Source organism: Canis lupus, chromosome 6 (genome assembly GCF_048164855.1).
Source record: "Canis lupus baileyi chromosome 6, mCanLup2.hap1, whole genome shotgun sequence".
NCBI classification, from domain to species: Eukaryota; Metazoa; Chordata; class Mammalia; order Carnivora; family Canidae; genus Canis; species Canis lupus.
Window position 1 is genome coordinate 79375932 of NC_132843.1, and position 9770 is coordinate 79385701.

Sequence of the window (9770 nt, forward strand, 5' to 3'; positions counted from 1 at the left end):
GGCAACCTTGGGAAGAGCGTCCAGAAGCTCTAAGATCCTGGGATGCAGCTGCAGAATGCCCCAGGGGATGCGGGCTGCGACTGCACACAGCGCCCCACCTGGCGGCCCCCCCCACCTCCATCCTGATAGGACGCAGGCCGAAAACTCTACTCTCAGGGCTTGAGCTTTTGCACCAGCCCTTAAAGACAAGGGGAACCGAATTCACAGAGCTCTCTGGTTGAGTGGATGTCACTGCGTGTCGCACCCTCCCCCCCCACCCCGGGCATCTCCGAGCGCCTTCCGGGAAGCCGGCTGTGGGCTGTGGGCTGCGGGCTGGGCCCAGCACAGGACAGCCACGCCGTGTCCCCCGTGTGGTGGAGGAAGGCAGGAGGGACTGCGTGCTAGTGTCACACCCCAAGCCCTTTCCTACCTGGGGGTCAGCCGCGGTGGTCGCCTGAGTCCCAGGCCAGGACGGCTCTGAGAGGTTGGGCACCTGCCCAGGCGACAGCTGAGAGTCCCGCCCAGGGGTTTGGGCCCCAGCAGGCCCGGGCCCCCGAGGTAGGGAGGAATCCCAGCAGGGAGGCCAGCGCGGAGTCGGACAAGGGGAAGACCCAGGCTTAAGGGGAAGGCACGGTGCCACCGCCTCAGCCCCGTCCCCACCTCTCACAGCGGACCTGCGCCGGGAACGTGAGCCCCGCCTGGCCGCCCACCTGATGGGTAAGTTCTGTAAAGTCGCTTTGTGTGCCACAAAGCTCCAGACAGATGTAGAAGGATAATCATTAGGAAAGGCCATTTTAGGGGCGCCTGGGGGGCTCAGGGGCTGAGCGTCTGCCTCCGGCTCAGGGTGTGACCCCGGGGTCCCAGGATCGAGTCCTGTGTCGGGCTCCCTGCATGGAGCCTGCTTCTCCCTCTGCCTGTGTCTCTGCCTCTCTCTCTCTCTCTCTCTCTCTCTCTGTGTCTCATGAATAAATAAATAAAATCTTTAATAAAAGAAAAAAGAGAAGGCCGTCTGAAAGGAAGCAGCCGCCAGCCGGGCGCCATGTGTGCGCCGCTGCCGGCAGGCTGAGCGCCGAGGGCTCAGAAGATCGCAGCCAACGCTGGGGGCAAGAGCCATCCTCCCGCTTTGTCACCAAGGGACCTGCTGGATCGGCCTCCAGGACAGTGAGCCGCTGAGAGCTCGGAGTTCGGAGCATGGCCGGACAGAGAAGAAACGCTTGCTCCTGTGGAAGGTCTCCTCCATGTGGGCCGCCGTGCTCAGCGACACCGACACGCGTGCTTGCTTGCACACGCGCGTGCACACACGGCCGGAGACTCAGTCCGCACCAGACGGCGGGTCCGGTTATGCAGGGAGAGAACTGAAGCCCAGAGAGGGGAAGCGACTTCCCTAGGGTCGCACTGCTGCTGAGAGGTGCTACCCCAGCGTCGAAGAGAGGGGCGTACCCCTTGGGGCCCGCACGCGGCTCTGCGCGGGGGTCCGAGGCTTGGCTCCCTGCCCAGAGAATGAGCGAGACGGGAATTCAAAAGCCACAAAGACCCCCAGTCATTGCTGCTTCTAGCGCACGCCCCGCCCTCACCGCGGCTGTCCTGACCCCCCGGGGTGGGGGTGGGGGGGGTGGGGGAACGCCCGGCCTAGCAGCCAGGGCATGCGGACTCATGTGGATCCAAAGCCACCGATGAGGGCTCACAAACGCGGTGACAAACGTGGTGGACAAACGTCACCGTCAGGGAAAGCGGCTCCTTCCCCATAGCCCTCGAGAGGGTGAGAGGAGCACCGGCTCCCAGGGGCCTGGAGCCTCGGGGTGGGGGTGCGGGGGTGTCGGGGTTGCAGAAGGGCAGCTGGGGAATGAAAGGCAGGGGAAGGGCCCTGGCCAGAACCCCGGTGGGAGCCCAGGCTTTAACCTGCTTCCGAACCCCAGTTACTCCGATCCCTGTTCCGAGCGCTGCCTGCGCGGGGAAGGTGCTCGAGAGCCGTTGTGGACTCTCACCACGCCTCAGTGCCCCTTGCAAAGGCAAAAATGAGGAGGGGAAGTCATTCCACGGATGCCATGGAGACACGGGGAGCATAACCCTGGCAACCCCTCGTGCAGAAGAGCTGGGACGTGGGAGGGGAGCTGCGCCTGCGCTGGCAGCAGCCGGGACGTGGGCGAGGGGCCCCCGGAGGATGCACCGGCCCCCTCCCTGTGCCTCCTGCCCCGGGCCCAGCGCCACCCTCAGGCACAGCCCTAGCTTTGCGGCCCAGATCGTTGCCCACCCAGGGAATGGAGGAGAAAGAGACTGTGGCGCCCTTGGCCTACCCTTGTAGGCAGTGGGTATTTTGTGGGTAAAAAAAATCCCTTCGGGGCCACAGAACACAAGCCCAAGGGTTCCCAAGGCCCTGCAGGTCATGGACTCGGAGAGTTTGGAGGTGGGAAGCGACTTCCCGCCACAGGGCTTGGGGACGAGGTGGCAGGGAGGCGGGGTGCCGCACGAAGGGGATCTCGTGGCCGTCAGGGTGGCCCTGCTGGGAGGGTGTCTCTCCCCCACCCCCCAGGGACGAAGCTGGGGCCGGGCAGGACGGGCCCTGTCTTCTCCCTGCCCTGCCCTGTGCGCGGTTGCTGGGGTCCTCGGGCCTCCCCGTCGTTCGCGCCCTCAGGCCCCCCCAGACGTGAGCGGTGCCTTCCGCATCTTGTTAAACCCTAGTGTGGGGTCGGGGTCCCGGGCCTACTGTGGGGCCGGCCTGCCTGGCTTGGCATCCCTGCAGAGAGCTGGGGCGCTTGGTTCTATTCTCTGTCTCTAGGCAGGGACGGCTGGGACGGCGGGGACAGCGGGGATGGCAGGGCGCTTGCTCCCCAGCGTCAGCGCCGCTGTCCCGGGAGGTTCTGGGGCCCCGGGGGAGGGCGTCCTTGGCTGCCTCGCCCTGCCCTGTCCCCCACCGACCCCCCGGCCCTGAAGGTCCTCGGCACACGCTGCCCCCCCCCCACCTCCGGCCTGACCCACTTCTCCACAGCAGCCTCTGGCTTCTCCCCGTGCCGCTGGGTCACCCCCTCCGGGCACGGTGGCCGCTGCCTGGGCAGCCCTCCAACACGGCTCCTCCTCTGGGAGCGCGTGGGGTCGGTCCTTGTCCACGGAGACTCCCCGGCCCTCCCGCTCGATTCTTTCTCCTCCCCTGCACCCTGGTCTGCCTGTCGGTCCCCCGTGAGCCATCACGGGTGTGGGGATGCTAGCTCTCCCGGGTTGTCCTCTCACCTTGCCGATGAGCTCGCCGCATGTCTGCGCACGGTCCCTCACGGAGCGAGGCAGACGGAGCCTCAGGCGCGCCCGGTGCTGCTCCCGACACCCGGGGGGGGCCCAGGAGCAGCCTGAAGGTGGAGGGAGGCGCCCTTCGGTGGCCGAGGATGTGGGCACACACGAGTGGTGCCCGCGTGATCCGCAGGCCGCCATGGGGATGGACAGATCGCCGCGGGGACAGACAGACCTCTACGGGGACAGACACACCCCTGCAGGGGTGGACAGATCTCCGTAGGGATGGACAGATAGCTGCGGGGATGGACAGACCACCGTCAGCACAGACAGACCACTGCGTGACCCACAGACGTCCGCGAGGACAGACACACCTCCGCAGGGACAGACACGCCGCCACAGGGACAGACACCCCGCTACAGGGGTGGACAGATCTCCACAGGGACGGACAGACAGCTGTGGGGACTGATGGACCTCCGTGAGGACGGACACACCTCCGTGGGGATGGACACACTGCTGCGGGGACAGACAGATCACCGCAGGGACAGACAGACCTCCGCCGGGCTGGCCACACCGCCGCGGGGACAGACACACTGCCGTGGGGACACAGGCGCCCCCGGCCACGTCTACTCTGCCCCCCGCGGGCGCCGGAGCCCCCAGACAGAGCCCGGGCCTGAAGATCAGAGCTTCTCCGCACGAGCCGCTTCATGTGGCAGCAGGATAAACAGCCGAGGAACCGGCGGGAGGAAATGCCGTGTTTTAACGGGGACAGATTCTTGGCTCGCTTCACGGGGCCGGGGGCTGCGACTTGCTGGGCACCCTCGTGTGCCGGCAGCCTGTGGAATCCCCCCCGTGGTAAAGTCTCTTCCCTGGGCTGCAGCTGGGGAAACTGAGGCTCGGAGAGCTTCCGTGAGATCACGTCTCCGGGAAATAGGACCAACCGACAGCGACAGAGCAACAGCACATTACGTGCAACCTCCCCCGTGCTCATCCCGCCGCAAGCCCGTCTCCGGTTCTGGCGGCGGGGCTGCGAGCCGGAGCTACTGGCCCACTGCACAGGGGACGGGACGGAGACCGGGAGAAGCCGCTGGGCCGCGGCCACACAGCCCCTCGGTGCCACAGGCCGCCTGCCCGGGGCCGCGCCCTCACCTGCCCTGCACCGCCTGCAGCTCCCTCGCTCCCACACTCACACAGGACCGAGCCTTCCGCTGCCCATACCCTTCCCGTTTTAGCTGCTTTCCAGGAGACACCCCCGCCCCTGCCGGGTTCTGCCCAGAACACCCGCATTTAGTGTCCGGCATTGGGCAGACCGCAGTGGCGGCGGGCGCTCCCAAGATCAAGTCCACGGGACAATGCCCAGTTGGTGGCAAAGCCCTTGGCAGCACAGCTAACCCCGCCTGCTCCATCGGAGATGGGTGCTCTAACCCCAGCCGGCAGGTGGCTGGGCCCCGCGGTCCCTCGGGTTGGGGAGGAAAGCCGTTGGGGGAGACTAAGCCCCTGGGAAAGTTCTGGCCTCACTCCTCCAGGCCCGCGGGCAGGTGGGGGGACGGCACTGTTTTAGGACAAAACTCAGACGCACCCCCAGCCCCCAGCTTCGCACGTTACCTCTCTGGGGAGCACTCCTCCAGCGGCCAGCGGCTCCTGGGCCTTTGGGGGGACCCGCGGGGCCGCCCACCTGCCCGCCTGCCTCCCGCAGCCTCCAGCCGCTTCCCTGCCACAGCACCAGGAGCCAGGTACGCGTCTGATTAAGCTTCAAAAGGCGACACACCCAGAAGGGGAGGGAGGAGGGCGGTGGGGGTGAGGGTGGGGGGGGCTCCTCTGATCCGGGATCCACTCCCGAGGAGGGGAGAAGGCCACTCTTGGCCTCTGTGATTGGCTGCCCTGAGTCCAAGCCTGGAGCGCAGCTGCCGTGGAGCCAGGGGCGAGCAGAGGTGCTGGCCCTCCGGGGAGGCTCCCAGAGCCACTAAGTGGGAACCTGTGCAGCAGGAGGGACTTGAGTTAGGAAACCCCTCCCAGATGTGCGGGTGCAGGCCCCGGGGTGGGGGTGGGCCCAGGAGTGTCTCCCCTGGGTGGGGGTGGCCTATGCTTAGGGGAAGACGGCCCTTGCCCTGGAGGGGCTTTACAATGCCAGTGGGGGGGGGGGGAGCTGTGGTGCTCCCGGGGCGCTGCTGGGATGGACGGCCGAGGGGTGCGGTGCTTGGGCCAAGGTGCAAGCTTGGGAGGAGCCTCCGTCCCGCATCCCCCCTTCAACCAGGGGGAGACGGAAGCCTAGGGAGCTGGGGGTTGACGGGTATCAGGGCTGAAGGTGCCTTAGAGGGTGACTGAGCCTTCCAGGCCCCCAGTGCCCAGCACCCAGCTTTGTCCACGTTTCTGCTGCCCCTGAGCCCCGTCAGTACCGACAATTTTGCTGATGTTTTCTTTGCATGCACGTGCGTCCTCGTTCCTCACTTGGCCTCGGCACCAATTTCCTCGAAATCACCGAGTTGACATGCTGATTGTGTCTCTCCCCCTCACACGAAACTAGCTGCACAACCACTAGAAGGAAAGCGCTCCTCGGGGGACCCCTGCAAGCGCCCTGCCCTCGGGATGGGCAGGTGGGGCCTCAGTGGGCTGGGCCTCGCTGTTGCCCAGAGCCAGGGCGGGACGGGGACAGGGACAGGCCGGGCCGGGAAGCTGGCCTCCCCGCCGCAGCAACCGGAGGGCCCTTCGCTCCGAGCTCGGCTCTGTGCCTGGGGAGCAGAGACGTGGCTGCCCGAGGGAGCCCCCAAATCGTCACGGGAGCTTCAGGAGTGGGATTCAGGGGAGGAGCCGGGGTTTCCTGGAGCCCTAAGGGCCCCCGCCTCACCCCCGTCGAATCTTGACCGGATGCTGTACCAGTAACGATAGTGAAATGAGAACAGCCGATACTCGCCGACGGCTTCCTTACGTGCCAGGATTGTCCCAAGTGTTTTATACACATTAACAATATTCCCTACACCAGCCCGATGAAGCCGGTAACTACCCCGTTGCACAGTGAGGAAACACGGGCACAGAGGCTTTCAAATATACTCAGACTTGCCTGCTAGTAGGTGGCAGGGTTAGCATTTGCACCCAGGCTTAGAGTTTGTGCTTTTTTTTTTTTTTTTTAAAAAAAAAAAGATTTTATTTACTTATTCATGAGAGACACAGCGAGAGAGGCAGAGACACAGGCCAAGGGAGAAGCGAGGAGCTGGATGCGGGACTCGATCCCAGGACCCCGGGATCACGCCCTGAGCTGAAGGCAGATGCTTGTTCGCTGAGCCCCCCAGGTGGCTCGAGTTCGTGCTGATAACTGCCTGCCCCACCTGCTTTACCAAGTGGAGGACTGGTCTTACGGGAGATTCCAGTCCAGCCCCTCCAGCCGTCTCGGACGGAGCACTTACCATGGGCTAGGCCCCGGGCCACGGTACCATTAGAGGTGGGGACTGGCTCAGAGGGGCCAAGGGCTGGCCGAAGAAGCCGGGTCCATTCCAGCACCTCGGCCCGCACTCCCACCACCCACCCTGCTGGTTCCCTGGTGTCGGAGTCACCTGTGCGTAGAAGGCAGATGCTCAGAAATAGCAATGCAGAGGCCTAGGCTCCCCCTTCTGCCCCTTTGACCGATGGCTTCAAGCTCTGCGTCCTCCTCGGTCCCCCAGGGCAAGTTAGTGAGCAGTGGGAGCGGGTGAGAAGCCTGAGTCCACTTCCCCCAGTGCCTCCTGCCCGGGGCCCAGAGCCTCGGGGGCAGCTTAGGATGAGCCGCGTGGCTGGCCCCTGTGGCCCCGTACCCACCTAGGTGAGCGCACCTGTGGAGGGCCCTTCAGATCCTCCCTACCAGCGGCCCCATTCGGCAACTCTGCCAGTTTGTTCTGGGGCTACATGCTGGGGTTCAGGCAAATCATGGCCTCAAGACTTACAGGCCTCAAGCTTAGGAAACAGGGGAGCCCTCTATGGTGCTGAGGGAGGGAAGTGGCATGATCCTGAGAGAAATGTTGAAGGTGTGAACTGGGGAGTGGTAGGTAGTACGAGCGGAGAAGGGGACAGGCTCCTGAATTACAGTTTGACCTTTTGCACAACGTGGGGGTCATAGGCGCTGACCCCCGGTGCAGCTGAAAATCCGCATATAACTTTCGACTCCCCTAAAACTTAGCTACTGATAATTGCTGTTGATTGGGAGCCTTACTGATGACATAAAGAGTTGACTAACATGTATTTGGCATGTTATATGTAGCATATCCTGTATTGTCACTATGAAGTAAGCTGGAGAAAAGAAAATATTAGGAAAATCACAACGAAAATACACTGATAGTACTGTGCTGTAAAAAATCCACATATAGGTGAGCCCGTGCAGTTCAAACTGTTGCTTTGAGCGTCAGCTGTACTTGAAAGTCAAGAAGTTGGGACTTTTTGAGTGACTGGGCCTAAGCACTGCAGAAAAAGGAAGAATCAAGAATTGAATGACCTCTGGGTTTCTGGTTTGAACAAGTTGGTGGGCGGGAGAACCACCAACTCAGATAACGAATATAAAAGCCAATTAAAGGTGAGCTTAATCTTGGACATGTGTATTTTGACAGGTTTGAGGCACCCAATGGGAGGGTCCGGCTGAGAGCCAGGCAGACGAGCCTGGAGCTCCAGGGTTGGGTCTGGGCTGGGGACAGAGAGTCTAGAGTCAGTATCAGAAAATCACAAAGAACGGACTTTCAGGGAAAGTACTTAGATATTAAGTACTAGGTTGAGCCATGGAAGCCTGAGAAACAGCAAATAGGGAGACGTGAAGGGATGGCCAGAAAGGGCAGGGGGGACCAAAGAGGCAAGGTCCCGGAAGTGGAGAATTCCATGGAGGAGGAAGGATCACACACCAGAGGGGCGGGAAGGTAAGAACCAAGGACATGGCAACTACAGTCATCAACGACCCTACCCCCGGAGGGCTTGGGGTCAAGGACGGGAAGGGAAGGTGGAGGGAGTGTAGACAGGTAGAAGACTCCACGGTGGTCGGAGGTGGACGCGGGGGCCCATGAAATTTCTTTATAGGGCAGGAGACCTGAACCTGTTAATAGGCTGAGAAGGACCAGGGGACAGGGCGAGGCTGGGAGACCCTAGAGGTCCCAGGAAGAAGGGGGTGGGTGAGTTGGCTTAGAACAGGGGGGATGCACTAACCCCAGAGCACAGCAAGGAGGCCAAGAGAAGTAGGAAGAAAAACGCACAGAGGCAGATAAGCAAGCTTGGAGATCACATCTACCCGCCTCGATTTTCTTGAAGTAGGAAGGTAAGATTTGGTAGGGTTTGGGGGGTGGGGGTGGGGAGGGCAAATAGAGGAAGGTGGCCTAGTGACCTCCAGAAAGAGCGAGGCACAAGGATGGCACCCCCACCCCTACAGGGAGGGAGGAGATGGGGTGGAAACTGCAAACCTCTAGTCCCTCCTAGGAGAGCAGAGCTGCCCAGGACGGCTGGGGGCTTGCTGGTGAGCCGTAGGGAGGACGCGAGGGAACAAGAGCACGTGCGAGAGGGAGTGGGTCCGAGGGAGGCGTGGAGACTCCATGGCCTCTCCCGGTCCTTTCCCTGCGCCACTTCCCTTTGAGCCACACGGGCACGGGTGCTAGCCTCAAGCGGCGGTGACCAGCTCTGAGGCTCGAGTCCCAGGGCCCAGCCCAACGGTGTCTTGCAGGCGGGTCCGACCCATCACAGAACAGCACGTCTGGTGGGTTAGACGGGGGACACAGGGCTCCTGAGCCCACGGACGTTCAGGTCTCCCCAGGGGGACGGGATGGAGTAGCTTCTCATCTTCTCCATCCCGGGCCGTGCAGGCCTTCATCCCTGCACCATGTCTCCCTCTGCTGGGCTCCCTGTTCTCTCGTCATCCGCAGGTGACGTACACCCCGGAATAGTCGTCTAAAAATCGATTTTGTGTAGCTGTTTGGCTACTACTTGAATTCTTAGGTAGAGTGAACGGTCACCCTGAGTTTTTACATTAATTTATCTTCATATACTTGGCTTACTTCTGAGGACAGCTGCTTGCTTCGTATCAGATCTTTAAAACCACCAAGGACTGGGTGGGTCATCTGTGGGGCTTAACCAAGACTCAGGCGCGAGTGCGCAAGGTTTCCTCCAGTTGGCGTGGTTTAGTGGTGACCCAGCAGCGTCAGGCACCAATTTGTGGACTGGTTTGTTCTCAATGACACACCCGTCTGCCCACCTTTGAAAAGACCCAATTTTGCCTGCCTTTAAAAAAAAATCATTATTTTAAAGATTGTATTTGAGAGAGAGACAGAGCATGGGTGTGCATGGGGGGGGTGGGGGGGTGGGGGTGGGAGCAGCAGACTCCCCGTTGAGCAGGCACCCCGGTGTGGGGCCCTCGGAGGCTCGATCCCAAGACCACGATGTCACGACCTGAGCCGAAGGCAGCCACTTAGCCGACTGAGCCACCAGACGGCCCTGTGCGCCTCCTGAAGCAAGAGCATCCCCGCTGTGAAAGAATTACAACCGAATTGCCGAGCGGGCACCACCAGGCAAGCGAAGGGGGCAGACGCACAGCTGCCAGGCCGGCTCCTCCACCCGGACTCCATCCGTGGCACACG